This window comes from Labeo rohita, chromosome 4, assembly GCF_022985175.1.
Source record: "Labeo rohita strain BAU-BD-2019 chromosome 4, IGBB_LRoh.1.0, whole genome shotgun sequence".
NCBI lineage: Eukaryota > Metazoa > Chordata > Actinopteri > Cypriniformes > Cyprinidae > Labeo > Labeo rohita.
The window spans coordinates 14344537-14368414 of record NC_066872.1 but is presented as its reverse complement, the minus strand read 5'-3'; the positions used below and the strand labels follow the sequence as shown (position 1 = coordinate 14368414).

General features: G+C 36.3%; 1 pseudogene; it reads left to right on the top strand.

Annotated features, from left to right (window-relative positions):
* LOC127164351 (NACHT, LRR and PYD domains-containing protein 12-like) overlaps window positions 1-23878 on the top strand; it is a 162452-nt pseudogene that overhangs the window by 119919 nt on the left and 18655 nt on the right.

The following is a 23878-nucleotide window of genomic DNA, read 5'->3' as shown; positions in this document are numbered from 1 at the left end:
CCTTTTTATTTAGTTAATAAACATTCTTTGTTCAATGTAGTAATCAGTACTAAATGTACGGGGCTTTTATTTTGACATTTGTATTAGGAGAGATTGCGTGAGTGATGTAGGTCATGTGGTTACGGGCATAATATGTTACGTGCAGTGTTGTGAAGGTTACTTTGGAAATGTAGTAGGTTACAGATTACTCAAGTTACTCAGTTTAAAATGTAATAAGTAGTGTAACTTTTCAATTACTTCATTAAAGTAATGTAACATTACTTTTGATTACTTTTTGATTACTTTTCTAAATTTCTAATATTTTGCAAATCATTTTGAAACATTTAAACCAGGCAGTTAACCTTACAGTAGCACTCAACACTGTTTACTGTCAGTCTTTCAAAATCCCTTATCAAAAATGAATTAAAATTAAGATAAGTAAGGGATAATATACATCTTTATTTTGCAATAACAACTGGCTAGATGTACATTATCCCATTTATTACACAGCTGCTTGCCACAAAAGTAAATAATTAGACACGAAACACTGAGTTGAAATATTTGAACACAAAGCTTCCATGAAGAAATCAGTTGCTAGCAAGTGGCAAGTTCAAACTAGACAGACATTTTAGGGATACAGTGCAGTCAGACCACTTTTATTTATTTATTTTTTTTTATCGTGTCTTGATCCTAACCTTACAAACGAGAACAATGGAAGCAATCAAAATCAACAAAAGAGCGATATGTAAGTGTTATGACAAGTCCCATTTAGCCTAACACAGTACATGTAGCAAGGGTTTTTGTTGTTTGTTTGTTTGTTAATATATAAAAATAAAACAGAGAGACTATAAAATGAATAGGGCAATCTTTTTTTATTATATAATAAATAAAAAGATACAAAAGAACTTAGCTAGAGAAGCTAGTGTTAGTTTTTTTAGTGTTAGTTTTAAAATGAATAGAGTGCAAGTATTAAAGGGTCAAGTTTTTTTTTTTAAGAATATAATTAGAATAGTGAGTGCTGAGAGGGTCAAATTAAAATAAATGATATTAAATTGAAGTTTATCAAGTGAACAATACACTATTAGGCCCGTTTTGCCATGACAATCCTGCATAAAATGAAATTTGAAAGACACTCTAGAAGTTTCTGATTGTTCCAGGAGATTGTTGAGGCCTTTTCTATGGAGATAAAATAATGCCATAAAGATTTGCATGTGAAGAGTATGTGTTGTGCAAGTGTACATAAGACTGTAAGCGTAAATTAAATTTGCATGCGCAAGAGAAGCTTTGTAAAAGTGTAAATCGCCTTTCAAGCGTAAGATAAAAAAAGATTTGCACCATTTTACTGTTACTCGTAAGTGTAATTCATGTATTGTGAAACTGCAGCTTCATGCTTTTGCAAAATAAATACGATCTGCATTCTTCCGACTTCCATTTCTCCGCGCTTACACTTTTGGCACGTTCTTTTCGCTAAAATATGGTCAAAAGCACTGCAAACCTGTGAACAGTGATTTGCACACGAAAACAACAGTTTAAAGATCTGCAAAACAGATTGACTGCGTAGGACCAATCTGTATGTGTAAAAAACAAATTGTGGTAAATGTCTAAATGACTTGTTGTGTACGTAGGACACAAAGTTGCCGAAATAATCCGATATGTACAGCTCCGTCTTTCTTGTATCTGCGCTTACACTTTTGGCACGATTCTCTCACTCACTGAGTTTTGCAAGCGCGAGGGGGAGGGCGGGGCCACCACCTTTTTGTAGCCAATCAAATGAAACTCTTGCGGACTCCATTTACTCTTATATGATTGGTTCAATAAACACATCACACGCCAAAACATTTATCGTCATTTAGTCCTCGCTGCCGGTGGTTTGGTACTTTTAATGTACACATGCATTCAAATAAAATAAAATAAAATAAAAACACGATATAAGTTGTGTACCAGGCTATGTGTTCATACTGAATTTCGAGCTGTGTCCTTTTCCTCCTCAACAGGCAATATATGACAGTTTACTGTAATATTGTAATTTTGATGATACTTAATACTAAAACTGCCACGGGGTATATTTTACGCGTGGCTGTTTTTTAAATGTAGCCTACATAACAGACTTTGAATAAAACATTCAAGTCTCCCAGTCACTGACTTTTACGAAAATGGTGTAATTTACAATCCTCTAAAAATGGTTTAGATAAAAAAGATAAAAAATCTTTTACTCACTGAATTAGCAGTTGAGATTCAAAAATGAAGTCAAAATTAGTAAAAGAAGGCGATTTATGGATGCTGAAGAGGTTAAAAGCACTAAATGCCATTAGTCTGAGTCAGCATCTGACTGTGATCTCATATTTAGATGTTTCATTATGAAAACATAATACACTGAAATAAAATGTTCTTTAGGCGTATAAAAACAGTAGTCGTGCTTGGGTAAAATTTACCCACTGGAGGTTTTTAGGTATACAGCGACCCCTGGCGGTGCTAGTGTTAAACCTAGTATCTGCACTAGCAGCATAATTTGTAATTTATAATAACATGCATAATTTCACCTGTCTACTGAAAATTTTTTAACTAAAATTTGGTTCAATATAGTGAATATAATATTTATTTATTTTTTTCACTTTAACGTTTTAATTTAAGGGGATTTTACAATTTTTCAAAATCTTCAAAAATTTCAAAGCATACAGTTGAGTGTTAAATACAATAAACAGAGACACGGTCTGGAAAATCGTCAAATTCAGATTCATGTAGCTTTATTGTTATAGTAAAAAGGTTTTATCAAAAGTATAGCACTCTGATACTATTGTTGAGCATTGTCACATATCATTTTGTAATGTTTAACATCAGCTATATATTAGGCTATATTATAATATATATGCATTTCAATGTAAAGCCAAACCAATCCAATAATGTTAACACCAGCTAACAATTCAGGATGAACACATAGTCTACACAACTTATAAAGTATCATGTTTTAATTAAGTTGTTGTTTATTTATTTTAATGTATGTGTACATTAAAAGTACCATACCACCGGAAGCGAGCGGCAGTGAGAACTAAATGAAGATAAATGTTTTGGCGTGTGATGTGTTTATTGAACCAATCAGATAAGAGTAAATGGAGTCCGCGAGAGTCTCATTTGATTGGCTACAAAAAGGTGGTGGCCCCGCCCTCCCCCTCACGCTTGCAAAACTCAGTGAGTGAGAGAATCGTGCCAAAAGTGTAAGCGCAGATAAAAGAAAGACGGAGCTGTACATATCGGATTATTTCGGCAACTTTGTGTCCTACATACACAAAAAGTCATTTAGACATTTGCAACAGTTTGTTTTTTACACATACAGATTGGTTCTACGCAGTCAATCTGTTTTGCAGATCTTTAAACTGTTGTTTTCGTGTGTAAATCACTGTTCACAGGTTTGCAGTGCTTTTGACCATATTTTAGCGAAAAGAACGTGCCAAAAGTGTAAGCACGGAGAAATGGAAGTCAGAAGAATGCAGATCGTATTTATTTTGTGAAAGTGTGAAGCTGCAGTTTCACAATACATGAATTACACTTACGAGTAACAGTAAAATCCTGCAAATCTTTTTTTCTTACACTTGAAAGGCGATTTACACTTTTACAAAGCTTCTCTTGCGCATGCAAATTTAATTTATGCTTACAGTCTTATGTACACTTGCACAACACCTACTCTTCACATGCAAATCTTTATGGCATTATTTTATCTCCATACTTTTCCTTGTGCTCTTCATCCATTGTAAAGAAAAGAGGTCTGTTGGAATGGAGCCATTTCACAGCTTCTGTCATGTGTCGGATTACAGGGAGTTCCTTCATTGCAGAATATTAAAGATATTAATATTTCTCATAAATGTCTTATGTTAAGATATATATGTGTGTGTGTGTGTGTTATTTGAGACATACGTCACTGCTGCTAAGCATAGCTTGTTCTCTACTTGGAAGGGCGTCTTGTAGGGGTTCTGCACTGTAATATACATATCTTGGTTAATTTTAATTATTAAATTAAATTACATTTATTTAAATTAAAATAAAAGTTTTATTTAAATTGGTCATAAGGGGGTGCAGATGTAATGGTGGGCTAAAAGAAATGTCCAATATCTACCTTTCAGAGAAAAGATTTCTCCAGAAGAATAAGAGTCCACCATCTCTGTATGTCTGGACTGTCACACTGGAAGAGAAAAAAACAGAGAAATCTTGAAATATCAACTGCTACAATATAATAAATGTCAATTACTTTAACTGATAATTACTTACAGATGTAAAATCAGACAAGTTGTAGAGCATACAGGAAAACAGCATAAAATAAGAATATTCTTTCCATAAATACCAAATAAATAATAATAATAAAAAAAAAACTTCCTTGTTCCTTATTTAACTAAATCACACCAAAAATTGGTTGCTGTGTATATATATATATATACACACATATGCAGTGTTTGTCTACTGCAAAAAATTCAAAATACTGAGAAAATCACCTTTAAAGTTTTCCAAATTAAGTTCTTTGCAATGCATATTACTAATCAAAAATTAAGATTTGATATATTTACAGTAGGAAATTTACAAAATACCTTCATGGGACATGATCTTTACTTAATTTCCTAAGTATTGCTGATTTTTGGCATAAAAGAAAAATCTATAATTTTGACCCATACAATGTGTTTTTGGCTATTGCTACAAATATACCCCAGCGACTTAAGACTGGTTTTGTGGTCCAGGGTCACATATTGTAAGTAAATATTAGTTGCACTGCTGCAGCTCAGGTACAAGAGATGGAAGGACCACACAATTAACTATGACAAATGTTACGAATAATAATATAATATATCTACAAATAATAAACATCTTCAAAGCTTCACAGCAAAGCCTATTTACAACACGCGATCCGAAAATTGTATCATACAACAAATTGTATGAAAACAAATTTAAACTTCATTAAGATGATAAATCAAAGCAGAAATTATTTATTTATTAAAAAAAAAAAAACGCTTAAATTAATATATACGATAATTATTCACCATATAATAGCAAAACAATTACAGACAACTCACAACTCACCATGCTCTCCGCCATGCTTATCTCATTGTCAATAACTCCGCCCCTCACTTCCGGTTCTGTGGCTGCGGTTCTGAAACTACGCACACACACACTGGAACTTTAAGGAAACACTGGAAATTTAAGATGTCAGTTTCTTGCTGCCTGTAATTTGGATGTTCGTTGGTGTTATGATGTTCAGAGTGTTAGTACATGACCCAAAAGTAAGTTTTCTTCTATTTCTATATATTTTCAACCATGTTTTAAGTGTATTATTTGACTTTGTACGTTTGTATGGGTGAGCACAGACATGTAATGATAACTTACATGTGTGATCGCTTGAGAGGATGCTAAATTATGATGTGCTAAATTATGCTGTAGATTATGCAAATACCAAGTTACATATTACAGTTTACATTGTAACCGATCGGTAATCTGTCAGCTTTGATGCTGCATACATATTAACCAGTATTATTGCTCCAATATTTATATAGTCTTGAATTGCCCATCCTCTGCATATTTAGATCTTTAACTAATTTAGAGATGATACTGAATGTTATTATTCTTGACTAGGAAGTGATTGACTCATTCGTGAATATTTGTCTATTTATTTTATACTAATGTTATGTTTTGTTATTTTAGGCTAACATTCATTTTGGGAAAAAAGCTCCAGTCTCCTCATTTTTGGTGTCCTGACCGATACCTCAGCGGTGTATACTGATATATAGTTAGAGCCAGAGTCTAGCAATGTCATTTCCTCTCCAACATCTGGGACTCACACTTGACTTCCAACATTGAAAGCATATTCACAAACTTGTAAAGCAACTTCTAAGTAAGTTCAGCAGCCTTTCCTGAGAATGACACTTTCATTTTAACTGACTGAATAACAAAGTGGATGAGAGTTTAGATGACTGATTTTCATTCTTCTCGTTCTCACATCTCTTCTCTTCCTCTTTCTCTTTCTCTTCCTCTTTCTCTTCCTCTTTCCAGATCTGTTGTTCAACACGACACTTCAGAGGAAGAAAAAGGCAGATGTACAAACACTGAGGTGAGAGCTTCATCTTTCTCCAGTTGTTTTTTAGGTATGTGTGTTGTCTTATGATGTGTCACTGGTCAATTTATGCTTCTAAGACTGATGCTGTGTTGAAGTCATTTTGATGAATTAATTTAAATTTCTTTATATCGTGATCAAACAGATGATCAAGTGTGTCTTTGTCAGTAAATCACAAAAAGATGCATATTCTGATATTGTTTTTACTGTGTTTATTAGTGTGTCTGTGATTCTCAAACAGTCTTTCTTATCATGCTCTCTTTACACTTTGAGAGAGAAACTATCACTCAACAGCTTTGTGTCTAGGGCTGGGTACTGAGTTCAACCGAAATGCCTCGATACTATGGAGTATCGAAAGACCTCTTGTTGTTCGATACCAAACTTCGATACCTAAAGGGTTAATCTCGTCAACGTCAGTGTGCCAATAAACCTGCAGCACTAGATGTGTTGGACTAGCGGCGGCTTTCACACTGAAAGCGTAATGCACAGCGGCAAAAGTTCAACTGTATGGCGTTCTGACGGGTTCTTTAATATAACGCTGCAACATGCACTCGTCTCACTGAACATCTCACTGACGTCTTAATTGTATTTTATTTTTCCTATTAAATCCACTCAATTTAAGACGCAGACGAGGCGTAGACGTCACACAGATATCACGTAAATCACGTGTGGCAGTGAAGTGTTGAGCCAGATGTCACGTGTGATTCACGTGTAGCAGTTAAGTAATTTATTTATTTTTTTGCTAACAGGTATCATAACACGCTGCTCACACGGCTCAGTGCAGTGTGTAAGCGAATGCACAATTTACTTGCCCTTTATGGCGCATCTGTGCCAAAATCAAGCGTCCGACCGACCGGCTAATCGAACGTCTAACTGAACGTCTTGTGCTTTGAACGTCTTACAGGACAGGTGACCCACGTGACGACCTGACGTGACGTCAACATCATGAAATTACTTGGGTTTTTAAAATGTAATGAGCTTAACTGCTCTTTAGAGACTATAAATGAGACTATAAATGAACATTACAACCATTACAACAACTAGATCTACATATGTCATACCCAGAACAGTACTTTTTTTTCTGCTGTATTACCCCCAATAAGCATTTAGATGTGTGATCTGTGGTAGACTTATACATTAAAAAACTTCATGGCAGAAGGGTCTACTGTTCATTTTTCAAAGGCAATGTGCCTGGTTGTGAGTGTGCCTGTGAATGTTTCTTAAGATAGCAGAGGTACTGTAGCTATACAGACATATAATACATAGTCTAAAATCGTGTTTTTTTATTTATTTTGTTTTCAGATTATTGTAGCATTCATATATCATTAATATACATATATACATATACCAACCATTTTTTGCTTGTTTTCCTTATCATTATGTCCACATGTGCTTAGCCCTATTTTTCCCCGCCTCCTGCTCATAAGCTATGGAGATGAAAAGCTTCAATTTCAAGGTTTTCAGTGACTGTTCTTTCTCTGAGTTTCTAAATGTTTGTCTGTAAAACATAGTAATACATTTCCTCATTGTTTGTTAAATATATAGCCTATATGTATACTACATGTTTTCATCAATGGTTACACTTATGTTAAACTTTTTTTGTCTTTTATTTATTATCGTGTTTTACCAGCAAATGTTTCTTTTCAATGTTAGATCTCTGTTTTAGCATTATTCAACAAATCATAGGTGCAATAAATTAACAAGTTGTAAGTCAAAAAGAGTATTAAGGATAATATATAAGACGCAACATTTGAAACTTTATTAAACAAGTTAGCTATTGCCTTCAAAACGGTTTTGCAATGCTCCTCACTTGAAAATTATTTACAAAAATGTAAAAAAAGTACTTTTCATGTGCATTCAAACGTGTACTTTTTTTATATCCACTTTTTAATCAGCCGGCTTTGCGTATACCCACTCTGATGCGCATCATTCATTAGCCAAAATCATGACAGTCCACCACGTGAATAGCTAATCCAATCGCACGTGAATAAATGCAAATATTCCCTAGCCCTTAAAGGCACTGAGGCGGTCAGGACCTGGCGCCGGCTTCCTTTAAAATATGATTGCACCCGCGCCGTCCCGCACATGCAGAGTGGTAAAAAAAAAATAAAAAATACTTATTGATTACTAATTTGAATTATTACATTATAACGAAAACAATACCTTAAATTAAGAGTATACCCACTTTTCCAGGCACCACTACACCGCTGTGAATAATATATCAAATATGTAAATTGAAAATGAAATGAATAATAAACATTTAAGAGAATATATAAACACCGATTGAATCTTAAACATAAAATCTTACAAATGAACAAATGCATGGGAGTCGCTAGGCCATTTTTAGGGGGGCTATAGCGATTAGTTCCATAAACTGTACACAAATTTGTGATCACCTCAGTCCCCTTTAAATTTCATAAGAAAGTTGTGGCAAACTTCGATCGGCTCCTCCTGTCTTTCAGCTCGTTCTTCTTTTTTCAATCCGCAGACCGCGTCAATAGTGTGCAGAGTGAGAAACAGAGGACAAGGTGTGTGTTTAGCCACATTCTCCCTCTCCCAAAACAGTGGGGTGAAACTTTAGACATTTTATCAGTGTACTTTCCTTTAGTCCCACTACCTCTGCCTGCTATAAACATGGCACCAGATCGTTGCACAGGACTAAGATTTTCTTGACTAACAGTATCTTCAAACATGACTAACACAGTAAACACAGAAAAATGCAATAACTGGCTCAGAAAATGCAGATAAAATCATCAAAAAAATGAGCATCAAAAAGTGACGACAAGGGGTCCTGACCAATCGTCAACATGTGATGAGCTGTTGACGGATTGTTATGAGCTGTTCACATTGGCTGTGCCCCAGCCTGCCTACCTGCCACTCCTTTCATAGAAAGACACCTAAATAGGCCTGCTCGTATGATTGAAAATAGATATGACAATTATAACATGTACTGTATCCTCTACGCAGGGCGTTTCCTACTGGGCACCTTGGTATCAATCTGACGTCAAATATTAGTCATTGATGACGTTGCTGTAACATCATTTTAAATTCAGTTTGGACAGCAATGTCTTCCAGTGGTAATTGGATGAAAATAAGAAGATAATCCCACACTAAAATTGGTTTAATGCAGTGTTTCTCAACTGGTGGTTCGCAAGACAGTTCTGAGTGAGTCGTGGAGTGTACAGTCAAAGAAATAACATCAACAATAAAAAATTCTAAATGTTTTTCTGATGCAAGACATGCAACAAAAACAACAACAGCAACATTTAAAAAAAAAATAAAAAATTAAGAGCAGCAGGCCAAATTGGCTGCCAGGTCACCGGGAATTCGCCCCTCCTCGTAGCACAACTCTTAAATTGCACTCAAAAATGGAGTTGTGCACTGTATATCACTTCACTAAAGCACATAAGAACTACAAGCATGAAATGTGTGAAATTAAAGTACCAATAAATCACATAACTGTTACTTTGATGGGAAGGATTTGCATGAAAGAATGATATTTATTCTGTTCAGTAGCAGTTTCCATGTTTCATTAACAGTTCATGTTAGTATTGTATATTCATCATGGTAACTGTAACCCCAAAATACCATGTTATTTTCTCTTTTTGTCATTTTCTGTATTTTAAATTATATTAACAAGTAAGCTTGTGATCATTGCATAATTTCTGCTAAAGCAATTTCTTGATTTTTTTACAAAATCAACAAATGATCCTATGAGCTGAAAATTTAATTACATTTGTAAACATTAACTAATGATGCAGAGCTTCTGCGTGCAATTCAGGTGCTTGGTACATAAAACAGAAAGAAACTAAAAAGAAATACATGATACAAAAAGATGTACAAAAATATTATACTAGGGCAAATAAATAAACGGTAATAGCTTATTAAAATAATTATTGCACTGATATGAGGTAGACTTCTGGCTCTAAGTAGAAGTATAACACAGTACATAGGAGGAATAAGGATATAAAACATTGCAATAAAAACAGTTAAAAATATTGCACAAAGTAAATATCAGTGCATGTGTGTGTTCAGTGTGATTATGGCTCTAGGGAAAAAGCTGTCCTTGAGTCTATTTGTCCGTGATTTTATGCATCTATAGTGCCTGCCGGAGGGCAGCAAGCTAAACAGGTGGGAACCAGGGTGAGGCACGTCCTGATTCCCATATTTTGTTGACCCTGGAACAACATTTATACTAAAAATTGAATCTTGACCACATCCCTATACCTAAACCTAAACTTACCCATGAGTAATCCTTAAAATCAGAGGAAATGATAGATGAATGACACTGATGTACAAGCACCAAACACTGATCGTAAGTGTACAAAAGGCCCGGTTGTCTCTAAGTCCCGGATGATTCTGACCAATCAGAGTGTTCAGCATGGCAGTGTTGTCACTTCGGGAGGCGGAGCTAGATCACAGGTTAGAGAGACGCAGCGCATGTAAGAAGACAGAGAGTTCGGCAGCTGTATTCAAGTTCATTCAGCATTACTGTAAAGACATTGACTTCGAGTTTATACTAGGTTACAGTGTGCGTACATGTGAAAAACCACACACATATATGTATACCCAAAAGGTCTTCAGTAAATCAGTCATCAACCAACTCCGCTGAGTGCTTCTCTTCAATTAAGACACCATCTCATTCAGTTCTGACAGACTGCCTACTGTGTTTCACACCCCCAAATTTTAATACACCAACGAACCCCTCCATTTCAGTAAGCCTAAACTTCACAAAAACTATAAACTGTTTTTTCAAATCTGATTGGTTAATCACAATGTTGTTCCAGGGTCAACAAAGATGTTGATCCAGAAACATGTTGTACTTGGTAAAATTAGGTTCTGCCCAGGGTGAGAGTGGTCTTTTTCAATATTCTGTGCTCTGCTGAGGCAGGGAGAGTTGTGGAGTTCCTTCAGAGAGGGAAGAGGACAACCAGTTGATAATTTGCTGTATTTCCTTCCTTTCTGCCTCAGTACAGCTGCCATACCATATTGTGATACAGTATGTCAGCAGACTCTCAACTGCAGAGCGATAGAAAGTCTCCAGCAGCTTCACCTTTGTGTCGTTCTTCTTCAACACTCTCAAGAAATGAAGGCGCTACTGTGCCTTCTTGATGACTACTATAGTGTTAGACCCACCACTGTGGTATCAGCAGCAAATTTGATGATGGTGTTCTAATGATGGGCAGGGGCGGCAGTCATGCATGTAAAGAGAATACAGAATTGGGTTCAGCACACACTCCTGGGGTGAGCCAGTGCTGAGCGTGCAGGTAGAGGAGAGATGGGGACAGAGTTTAACAATCTGGGGGCGGTCAGTCAGGAAGTTTCTAATCCAAGTGCAAGTGAGTGAGGGGAAGCTCAGATCTGTGAGTTTGCTGAAGTGGGTGTCCAGTATGATGGTATTGAAGGCTGAGCTATAGTCCATAAAAAGCATCCTCACATAGCTCTCCTGATGTTCTAGATGGCTCAGTGCATTGTGGAGAGCTATGGCTATTGGGTCCTCAGTCGATCTGTTAGCTCTATAGGCAAACTGATGTGCATTGAAGGTGGGAGGGAGGCAGGTTTTTAGGTGGTGTAGGACCAGCCTCTCGAAGCACTTCATGGTGATTGGTGTGAGGGCGATGGGGCAATAGTCATTAAGGCTATCCATGGCTGATTTCTTTGGTATTGGGATGATTGTAAAAGATTTTAGACAGGATGGGACTGAGGCTTGTGTCAGAGAGAGGTTGAAGAGGTTGGCAAAGTCTCCTGAGAGCATCCCTTGAGCACCTTCCCTGGGATGCTGTCAGGGCCTGCAGCTTTCTGTGTTCACTGTTCTGAGCACCCGTCTCACTTCATGCTCCTGGACAATCATCATAGGCATCATATAATGTTTGTTAATGATTTATTAATGAAGCTTTTAATCATTGTAAACCATCTGTCAAAACCATTTGAAGATTTGTTGTTTTGTTTTTTTAAAGTGCATGATCATATGAATTGAAAAATGTAATGACATTTGTAAACATTTCAATTTACATTAAATAACGGTATGTTGATCATTAGGTAATATTTAGTACATTAGTAAACATTAACAAGCACATTATCTCATTTCTAGTTATGTGAATATATATGAATATATATGTGAATAACTAATGATCTGTTAAGCATTATATAATGTTTATTAATGATTTATTCATATACCTTTACATTTCAGTCATTTAGCAGATGGTTTAATCCAAAGCAATTTACAAATGAGGACAATGAAAGCAATCAAACAATTTTGTAATATATAATAATAACATTTAATCAGAAGAATTCTAATAAGAATTAGAATAGAGAGTGCTAGAGGGTCAAATAAAGATAAAGATTTGTTTTAGCTGTTTCTTGAAGATGGCTGAGGACTCAGCTGCTCGGATTAAGTTGGGATTGAAAGTTATTTTAAAGTGTTACCCATTTGAGCACTTAGATCCCCATATTAAGAGAGAAACTACTTCAGATCTTTTTCTTCTCATCCTGCAGCTGTGAATCAATGAAGGACAATGGCATCTGTTGAAGAGCTGCTCCTGAACTCACTGGAGAAACTGAAAGAAGATCATCTGAAGAAGTTTCAGTGGCACTTAAAGAATGATCATGAACAAATACCGAAGTATGAAATGGAGAATGCAGATAGGTTAAAAACAGTGGATAAGATGGTTGACTGTTTTGGACCAGAAGAAGCTGTGAAGAACATGGTCTGCATCCTGAGAAAGATGAATCAGAATAAACTGGCTGAACAGCTGGAGAACAAACACAAGAAAGGTAATGTTACAGTCACTGACTGTAATGTGATTGACTGTTTACCAGTGTGATGTTTCACAAACTTTCGTCTTTACTGATGTGATTGTGTGATTTATGTTTCTCAGTGAATATTTCTCTCTCTTTCTCACAGCTCAGACTGAGAGCAATGCGAACACATCTGTCCCTGTTGGAGCTGATACAGATCAAACCTCAAGTAAATAACAATCACTGTCTGTAAATGGAAAGAAGAGAAAATATAACTGCAGCAGCAATTAACAGGGCCAGTCACATCAGCGGCAAATTTTCTACAAATATATAGAAAAAAACACTGTTTCCCAAGTGACACTCAGTTTACAAAAGCATAAAAATGTGATGTTTATTAAAGTTAACCAATAGGTGGCACTGTCACCAAATTGATTCAAGCTATGTCTACATTGATCCGAATGCATTTGAAAATGACATTTTCATTTTAAAATGCTCTCCATTCACATTAGTGTTTTCCAAACGTTTTTCTGCTGTCATCTTGCAGAACTGTAATATTAAGAGTGTACAAAGTAACATATCTTTAGCAACAGTGTGAAAGTGAAAAGCATATAACAGGCACAATAGCAGCATAAACATTGATATCTATTAGTACAATATGCGTCACATGACTAAACATTTTCACAGTCCACACTACAACACAAAAACTGCATTTTCAAATATATCCACTTTGGTTTTCAAAAAGTTATGTTTTCCTTGACAAAAATGCCATCTCAGTGTGGACGGGAGGCCAAAACGGAGAGAAAAATCTGAATCAATCCGAAAAGTCATCTGAGAAAAACATAAAAAACAATGAATTTAATCTGTTTTTTATGTTCTTATTTTTTAAATGTTATTTATTTGTTTTTATTTACAGAGCTGGGAAACTTCTTGAAAACTCACAAAACCAAAATGAAGAAGAAAGCAAAATATATTTTTGAGGGCAACAATGAAAATGACACAGATCTCAAGGCTGTTTACACAGAACTGTTCATCACAGAGGGAGATATGAAAGACGTCAATCAGGAACATGAGATTCTGAAGATTGATGATGCTCTAAAGACCCAGAAATCACAGGACAAACCAATCAAATGTGAAGATATATTTAATGAACTAAGGAAAAAGAATGAGGAGAAGATTGTCCTGACCAAGGGAGTTGCTGGCATTGGAAAAACTGTCTCTGTGCAAAAATTCATCCTGGACTGGGCAGAAGAAAAAAAAATAGTCATGATATAGACTGTGTGTTTCTGCTTCCATTCAGAGAGATCAACATGATTAAAAACAGAGAGATCAGTTTCCATGAGTTTCTGCTGGAATTTTATCCTGAATTGAAGGACCTGGAGAAATCAAAGTTCTATACAAAATCTAAACTTGCATTTATATTTGATGGACTTGATGAGAGTCGCCTGCCTCTGAATTTTAACAGTAGGTCATTGAACACTGTTGAGGAAAAATCATCTGTAGATGTGCTGTTCACAAATCTGGTCAAAGGGAATCTGCTTCCATCAGCTCTGGTCTGGGTGACCTCACGACCAGCAGCAGCCAATCAGATTCCTCGTCGATGTGTAGGTTTGTTCACTGAGGTGCGAGGATTCACTGACCAACAAAAGGAGCAGTACTTCAGAAAGAGAATCAGAGATAAGACTATGGCTGACAGAATCGTCTCACACATTAAGACGTCTCGTAGTCTTTACATCATGTGCCACATTCCTGTGTTCTGCTGGATCACAGCCACAGTACTTCAGAATTTTCTCATTGAAACCAATGCAGAGAACAGCAGCACAACACTCACTGAAATGTACATCCACTTTTTGCTGATACAGATGAACATGAAGAACCAGAAGTTTGATGGAAAAAAACAAAAACAATGTACAAAGCTCTTACAATCAAATAGAAAAACGATTATGAAATTAGCCAAGCTAGCATTTGAACAGCTGATGCAAGAAAACATTGTGTTTTATGAGAAAGATCTGAAAAAAGATAAATATGTAAAGACACTGAAATGATCGCTGAGATCTTTAAGAAGGAAAATGGACTTTATGCGAGAAAGGTTTTCAGCTTTGTGCATCTGAGTGTTCAAGAGTTTCTCGCTGCAGTGCATGTGTTCATCTGTTACCTGAACAAGAACATGCGAGAGCTTCAGTTTTTCTTTGAAGATTCACAAGCTACAGTCAGACAAAAGCTTCAGTTATTCTTTAGAACTGTCAAATTTCATGAGTTAACAAAGAGTGCCACTGATAAAGCAATGCAGAGTAAGAGAGGACATCTGGATCTGTTCCTACGGTTTCTGATGGGAATTTCACTGGAGTCCAATCAAAACCTGCTTGAAGGCCTGATCACACAAATTCAAGACACCACAGAGAGCATTAGACAAACAACTGAATACATTAAACAATTACAAAACAATAATATAACAGATGACGCTGCAGTCAACCTATTCTACTGCTTACTGGAGCTCAAAGATCATTCATTATATGAGGAAATCCAGAGTTACCTCAGTTCAGATAATAATTCAGGAAGAAAACTCTCATCTTCAATGTGCACATTGCTGACCTCAGTACTGCACATGTCAGAGAAGGTTCTGGATGAGTTCAGCCCAAAGAGATTCACGTCATCACCAGCAGACTACAAGAGACTCATTCCAGCTTTGAGATGCTGCAGAAAAGCCCTGTTAGTAATTTCACTTACTGCTGTTCAATTAAACATTTTGTTCCTCATTACTAAACAATTAAATGTCAAAATACAACGTGAAATCTTTTGCTGTCCTGATTATGAAGAGTACAAAAAGTTATTGCAGAAATGCTGAACATCAGAAAATATTCTGGCTAAACATTCTGTTTTGGCAGATTTGATGGCTGTGGTTTTGATGAAACATGCTGTGAAACTGTGTCTACGGCTCTACAATCGTCAAACTCTCATCTGACAGAGCTGGAGCTGAGTAATAATCACCTGCAAGATTCAGGAGTGAAGCTGATTTATGATGGACTTCAGAGTCCAAACTCTAAGCTGAAGATGTTGAGGTTTGAGTTTAAAATACTTGATTATTTTATTTACCTAAGTTACTAATGACATTTTAAGGGATAAAGTGGTAACACTTTATAATAAGTATAAAGTAATAAAGTATTTACAAATTATTTGCAAACTACAGTTAATCAATAGTTTATAAACTGTTAACATACATTAACAGACTATACAAACAGTGAGTTTTTTATTCTTTAATTAGCTCATGTATAAAGAGTTTGTCAGGGTTGTGGACTTTATTTCTGGCCACTAGAGGTCGCCACTGCCTTTTTTGTTGGTTTTCAGTCTCTGTCATTATGTCTAATAGTCGTCACCTGTGCCTTGTTTCTGTTTGTGTATTTAAGCCATCCTTTTCCTGAGCACTTTTGCTTAGTGTTTAGCATGCCATGACCAAGTCTAGGTCAGTCTCATGCTCTGTTGAAATGGACTTACCCTTAATCAACTTCGTGCATCTGGTATAGTTCCTATGTTTTGATTTTTTGGCATGTGCTCTTTGAAACTGTTTGGAGTGAACTGTTTCTATGTGCACTTTTTGATTGCCTTATGGATTAATGTGGTGGAGCTGTGGGAATTACTTTTTGGAAGAATTGACTTTTTGTTTTGTGAATGGACTCCTGTGAACTTTTTGTATGCTTTCTGAATTAACTTTGTGGACCTTTGGGATTTACTTTTTGGAGCTACTGTTAATTTTTTGCTCTATTGGAACACTTTGAGCTGAACTTCTGGATTTGTCTTGTGGATTTTTGGATTTGAATTTTCCTCAAATTAAAGATATAAACATACCCCCAGGACTGTGACCTGATTATCTGCATTTGGGTTCACCTCTTTTGACTGTTTTCAAGTTTTCACACTAGTCCTGTTCACGCTATTCTGACAGAGTAAGATAATGCTTTGTAAACAACCGCAAATAGTTCTCACCTTAGATTAGGTCATGGTATATGAAAACATGTAATTAAGTGCTTAAAACCCACCTTTATTGGTCATTAATTGCATTAGTATTCAGAGTTTCTTAAAATGTACAAATACATGAAGCCTATGCTCAATGTTAAACATAACCACTTAAAAAATTAAATAGCATAATGCTGTCAATATGAAGTGCATACAAATACTTCTTAGATCACATTGTTAAAATACATCAGTTAGGAATAGGGGTAGGCTTAGAGTTAGACTTAGTGGGGACACGATATACAGTTTATTTTATACAGTATTCTATGGAACACGGAAACTCAATGTGTGTATGTGAGCTTAATGTATTTGTAAACATTTTAAGGGACACTGAATATTAATGCAATTAATATCCAATAAAGCCTGGTTTAACCCTCTGGGGTCTGAGGGTGTTTTGGGGCCCTGGAGAAGTTTTGACATGCCCTGACATTTGTGCTTTTTTCAGTACCTTAAAAACACATTAATGGCTAAAGTCTGGTTACACTGTAATCGGCACAAACTGGGCTACAATAATATGTAAGCAACATGAATGTACATGTTTGTGTTTTTGAGAAAACAATGTTTATGCGTGATTAGTGAAAATCTATTTTTTTTTAGTCACTGAAATAAGACCAAGAAACACATTCAGAACATTCGTGCACAAGACTTTTGAGAACTGGATGTGTTAGGCTAGAGTTTTTTCTACAAAATGATGTGAAAATCATCTCATTCAGTCATTCACAAAAAACAATATACTTATTTAAATTTTCTAAGACGTGTTTTGTGATCGAAAGGGAATATGCGAGGGAGTGACAATGGGCACTGAATATTTAGTGATTCACACCTGAGAGACAAAAGGCCCTCCCCTAATGGCCCATCAACGAGACTGTGACTGTCAGGTAAGAAACAATGAGAGAAGATTCAGAGATTGGGGTTTTAGATTATCTGTATTTTATTTACAACACAGTATAATATAAACATACATTATGAAGGTCAAAGACACATTATTAAGCACACTGATCTTACCACAGAGATGTGAACAGATGGCGTGTTCTACCTGAAAACTATTTTCTGAATTCTGTTCAACAAGTAACACAAGTAAATCATACCTGATATTTAAGTTCTTGCAAAACTCATCATCAGTAGTCAATGAACTTGTTTTACCAATAGAAAATCAGTGTAGTTGAAGATCTGATGTTGGTACAGTGCTCTCAGAGGAAAAGTTTGCAGGATTCATCTGTTGTGCAGGTATCAGATCACAAACAACTAAAGCAAAACAAAAAACATATGTGAGCATGTTAATATCAGGAGCAGTTTAAATAATCCTTGCTAAATAAAAGCATTAGTTCTATAATTTCTATCCCAAAAAATATTCATATAGGTATCTAGTCACTAACATAAATAAATGAATAAATCAGTGCACATGTTGATAGGCCTGGAGCAATATTGTTACATTAGCGATCACTAATATTGCCCATGTGATTTTATAGCTATCATATGCACACATGCTTTGTATTTATTATTATACAGTATAAAAACAACATCTGAGAAACTAAATTACCATTAAGCACATACACGCTTGATTAGATAATTGCAGAGTATTCAACAGTAAAGACTGGTCTAAGCATTCTTAGACATTACTTTTATATCGTCTAAACATTAGCCCTACTTTAATGTCAATTTGTTTATGAAACATAAAACATTTCTGACGCCTTACAGATGCATTGAAAAGTTGCCTATGATATTTCAAAATGTTGCACTCGATTTCACATATTTTAGTCAGGAATTATAGTTTTGAAAAAGTCCAACTAGTAAATGCGTTCAAGTTTATGTCACAACAACACATTATCTAATGCCAATAAGAAACATTACTTACACTGTATAAGATCCTCTCGTCAGCTGCTGTAGTCGCGCTCGCGCTCTGTTTGTGAGATAAACAAGCTCAGTCTGTTCCTCTTAGCGCGTCCTCATCCGGAGTAAATACAAGGCTTTTTCCTCTCAGCGCTTTCTTCCAAAAACGAAAGTATCCGACACAAACACGTTGCCGCTTTGTTTACGAGTTGATGTGGGCGGTCATTTCGCGCGTCTTTCACGTGGATGTTTGTAATAACAATAGCGCGAGCAGCGCGTGGGCGTGAACTAATTAGCGGTAATGAGCTCAGATGGGAAAAACAGGACATGGTATTGGTTTCATACGGATTACTTGCACACAGAATATGTGTTTTCGATTAAACTTACTTAATTTAAAAGTAGACATTCCAAGCTTTCTACAGACATATCTCTGGTGTTTGTGTGTCATGTATTGGCTGGGTTTTAGTTCATTTTAGTGACGCGTTTCACCTGGATATTCATGGAGACTGAGAAGACTGAAATGACACGCTGTATATTTACTTTATTTACAAAAACCACGAACATTTGTTAATATGTTGAGCGTACACAAATAAAAGTAAACTTTCTACAGATTCACGTGATGTATTACTTTTATGTGTCCAATCAAAATTGAGGGAGCAATTCAAGTTCTTTTTGCTCACATCTGGAAAATATGCGCGTGCTCCCGCCTGCGGGTTAGCCGACCCCAGGGTGTTAAAGCACATAATTTATGACTTTTTCAGATTTTCTGTGACCTAATCTAATCTGCCCTTAATAAATTAATAAATTTAACAAAACTTTATCTATTTACATATGAGTTAATTAAACACGTTAGTTACAGTGCCAATCAATGATGAACTCACTACTTGTATGTAGTCTATTCATGTATAAACTACAGTTTATTAACTACTAATGAACTATAATAGTTTTGAAATGGTTTAAAAGTGCTTTGTTCTTGTACAATTCAGTACAAACATGCACTCCAGATTATAAACTATATAACTATAAAACTATATAATCTGATAAATTCACATTAATATGCCTGTTTGTCTTGTTCTCTTCACAGGCTGTCTGGGTGTCAACTCACTGCTCAGTCCTGTGAGAGTTTGTCTTCAGCTCTACAGTCCTCAAACTCTGTCCTGAGAGAGCTGGATCTAAGTAACAATGACCTGCAGGATTCTGGAGTGATGCTTCTTTCTGTAGGACTGAAGAGTCCACACTCTAAGCTGGAGATGTTGAGGTTTGAGTTTGAAATGCTTGATTATTGATTTATTTTGGAAAAATAAATAAATAAATAAATAAATAAATCACACTGTTGTTTTTTGTTCAGATTTTCCACATGTAATCTCACTGCTCAGTCTTGTGGGAGTTTGTCATCAGTTTTGAAATCCTCACACTCTGTTCTGAAAGAGCTGGACCTGAGTAACAATGACCTACAGGATTCTGGAGTGAAGCTGCTTTCTGATGGACTGAAGAGTCCAAACTCTAAGCTGGAGATGTTGAGGTTTGAGTTTGAAATACTTGATTATTTATGTATTTTTGAATAAATAAAATAAAATAAAATAAAATAAAACAAAATAAACCACACTGTTGTTTTTTGTTCAGATTTTCCATATGTAATCTCACTGCTCAGTCCTGTGGGAGTTTATCATCAGTTTTGAAATTCTCAAACTCTGTCCTGAGAGAACTGGACCTGAGTAAAAATGACCTGCAAGATTCTGGAGTGAAGCTTCTTTCTGAAGGACTAAAGAGTCCAAACTGTCAGCTGGAGATACTGAGGTAACTGGTTTTCCATAAAATAATTAACAAAATGCTACCACAATAAATGGACACTGAATTTTGTCAACAAATGTTTAATCTGCTTTCAAAGGAATGCCACAACAAGAGACAAAACATTCCCAGATAGCATCCAGATGTGGGCCACCTTTGGCAAAAATATGGCACAATCAACAAAGGCTAATCAGAATGTGGTCCACATATGCCTCAGCAATGTGGTCCAGGTATATTAAAATGTATCTGGGCCAGTTTTGGCAAAGAAATGGCACAGTTTGCTTTGGCTAATCAGTATGTAAGCCTAACTTGTCCCACATTTGACATGGCAAATATTCCCCATATATCATAAAACAGATGAAGGCCACTTCTGGTTTGGATGTAGCACTTGACATTGGCTAACTGAAATGTACATTTGAAATAGTAAATATGGCCTAACTATTTTAATAGAATTTGGTTACTTTTAGTAGAACAAACTACAACATGTAAAGCTGTCAGCTGTGTGGATATTGGCAATATTGTTAACATTTCTCATTAATAATCGATACTATGGCTTCTTGTTATCAAGATCTTAGTCTATATGCTGTGTTCTATTAATGCGTGAACTTCATGTTAGCCTATTTGTGTTGCACTTACCATCCAGTAATCGCAATAAGTGAATAAGTGCTTTGTTACTTTTTAATAAACAAAGTATCAGCTTTAAAATCATGGCAAATTCATAATAAAACAATAAATACGGTTTTGGCGCTCTTTACCGTGACAGATGCGATCACTTTAATGCCTCAGTTCAAGCAACAAGTGAACCCATTGTATCTTTCTCTTTACCACTATAGTATGAAATGAACATGAATTAACATCAAAAGTTAGGCTACAGTCAGTACATGGGCAGAGGCTCCCTCTGCTGGCATGGCGTTACAGAATCCCTCCCTCTAGGAGCGACTCCTGGCGCGCAAAAAACAACAGGGTGGGGGAACAGGTAGACCAAGGTGTGGGATGGGGGGGCAGGTCCATGCAGAGGAAGTGGAACCAGATCGTGGAGCAGTGACAGACAGTGGAGCATTGGAGGACCTGGGCCGTGGAGCAGTGGCAGACAGTGGAACAGTGGACGAGTCCGAAGATCTCCATGGTGAAGCAGATGACCACCACAGCAGAGCAGAGGAAAGCAGGAATCCTCACAGCAGAGCAGAGAATTCATGGACAACTCCCTTTGCCATGACGGAACAGGCAGAGAATTCATGATTGGCCTCCTTGGCCGTGACATGGCAGGGTGACAGTTCAGAGGTGGCCTCCATGGCCGTGACAGGATGGGCAGAGAGTTCAAAGGAGGACGCCGCCCCCTTAGGAGGTTCTGCAGTCGGAGCTATATATATATATATATATATATATATATATATATATATATATATATAATATATAGTCTATATTTGTGAGAAAAAAAAAACATATTTTATCATGCCTAAATGCTTGCTATTGTTTTGACGGGAAATGCAGCAGCTGCGCTACAGAAAGTCAAGCGAACACTGAAGTAAAAAGTCGTTGCTAAAGAAATTACACACTGTCTAGTCTAGAAGCGGGAGTATTGGTGTAAACTAGCAGCGAATGGCGTGACACATAATCTCGTTATAATCAGTCGTTCAGTAACTGCACTCAGTTACTGAATGACTGATTATAAAGGGATTACGTGTCGCTACAGTAAACGGATGCCGCATTCAATTTCTGTGGGGTTCCATGCATTCCACGAGCTTGCACTACCAACAAGTTGATAAAGTGTGTATTGATGCATCCAGTGTAGAGACGGCGTTAGTATGTGGCAGACCATTTTCTTTTGTAAGTTTCAGCTCATACATCTTTGGTGTAATCTCGTCTTAACCAAACGCCCCCCAAGAACAGCTCAGCACCCCCCCTTTCAAAAATATTGCTTCCAGTGCCCCCTGATGCTCTCCGAACGCCCCCTGGTTGAGAAACACTAGTCTAAATTAATACAACAGTTATTAAAGACAACAAAGAGGACCGCTTGGGCTACCACTAACTCTTGTCTATGTCTCTCTCATTTACCATTAAGAGAGTACTACAATAATAATAAAAAATGATAACTGTCCTGCTGTTGTCAAAGGCATCAGCAACAGGCAATGTCTCTATTGTCAATACACAATACTATTGTCTATCGGCACACCCCTAAATTGAAGGTTGTGATGACGCTTCGTTTCGTTGCCATAATGTCTTCTCTTGAAAATTCTTCATTGTCAAACATGTGTTGAAAGTAAACTCCTATGAGGAATTTAACCATTCAATGTGAATTTATCTGAGAGTATTCTTAAATAAGGAAATCTATTCAGTGATTGGTCCATGTGTATTTCATTATCCAAAATTCTGTTTGTGGCACGGCAAAATGTTGTGAATCATCTCTAAGACTGACACTTAAGATTTAGTCCTACACTTCACTTAAATTACGACTGAGATGCATGATAACTAACTTTTCAGCGCAGTTTTGAGCCAAGAATTTTTTTACACTTAAGTCAATTCTTAGCAGTGTTCTTGAGAGTAATTCTTTGATGCTTGATAAATACGATCCCGAAAGAGCGAGCTCAGGAGAGAAAGTGGGGAGATACCAGCCCCCAGCCCCACCTCAGATCCACCCACCCATATATGTTACCCACTGGGTAACAAAGAGGCCAAAGAGATGGGGGGAAGAAAGCAAAAAAAAAAAAACCTTAAGCATATAAATAAGTTAACATTTTGTTTTACCCTCCTTTACTTAAACTTTATCTTAAGTGTTTTCTTATCAGTGTTATCCTCCACCCTTCCCAAAAACTTCTCAAATATTATTCAAATGAATACAAATAGTAGTTTAGGTGCAGATGCATTGTTGTGGTTGGTCTCAGACAAAGAAGGTCAACAGATTATGACTGCTGGAAGGTTATTAGAGATGAGCAAAAGGGGTGTGATTCTACTGTATTACTATTAGATGAACTGGATAGACTTTCCATTGTGATATAATCAATTAGTAGATTCTTCCAGGATGCAATATGTACAGAATTTCTTGATTTCCAGTTCATGAGGATAGTTTTCTTGGCGATAGCTAGCGCCACTAGGAGTAACTGACTGTTTATATTGTCTACGTTGATTATGGATATATCTCCTAGCAAACAAAGTGATGGAGAAATTGGGATGTGACAACCCATAGTAATGGATAGTGATTCAATGACATTTTCCCAAAAATGTTTAACTGGAGTGCAATACCAAAGGGTGTGAACATATGTGTCTGGGTTATTTTGGGTGTAATGTGAACATGTTTCTGAAGTGAATCCCATTTTAAACAATTTCTGTCCGGTTAGGTGAAATCTGTGAAGTACCTTATATTGTATAAGTTGTAGGTTGGCATTTTTTGTCATAAAATAGATATTTTTGCAGATTTGTGTCCAAAAATCGGCATCTGGGGCAATAGATATGTCT